Genomic DNA, 457 nt, shown 5'->3' on the forward strand with positions numbered 1-457 from the left:
AAAAAGATCACATGGCTCTGTGGAAAGGATTGAAAGAAAGATTTGAACATATAACGGAAGTTATACTTCCGACCGCCCGTGATGAATGGAATATGTTAAGATTCCAAGATTTTAAAAAAGTCAGTGATTACAATTCAGCGATGTATCGAATAATCTCGCAGCTAAAATTTTGTGGACATGAGGTCACAGAATCGGAAATGCTTGAAAAAACATTTTCCACGTTTCACGCATCAAATATAACTTTACAGCAACAATATAGAGTGCGTGGATTTGCGAGATATTCTCAACTCATCACCTGTCTTCTTGTGGCGGAAAAAAACAACGAGCTACTAATGAGAAATCATCAGTCCCGACCCACTGGATCATCAGCATTTCCAGAAGTAAATGCTGTAAGTAAAAGTGAATTTAAACCTGGAAACCAAAATCAAATTCAAAGACAAGGTTTTGGTCGAGGTCG

Source organism: Primulina huaijiensis, chromosome 16 (genome assembly GCF_012295235.1).
Source record: "Primulina huaijiensis isolate GDHJ02 chromosome 16, ASM1229523v2, whole genome shotgun sequence".
NCBI lineage: Eukaryota > Viridiplantae > Streptophyta > Magnoliopsida > Lamiales > Gesneriaceae > Primulina > Primulina huaijiensis.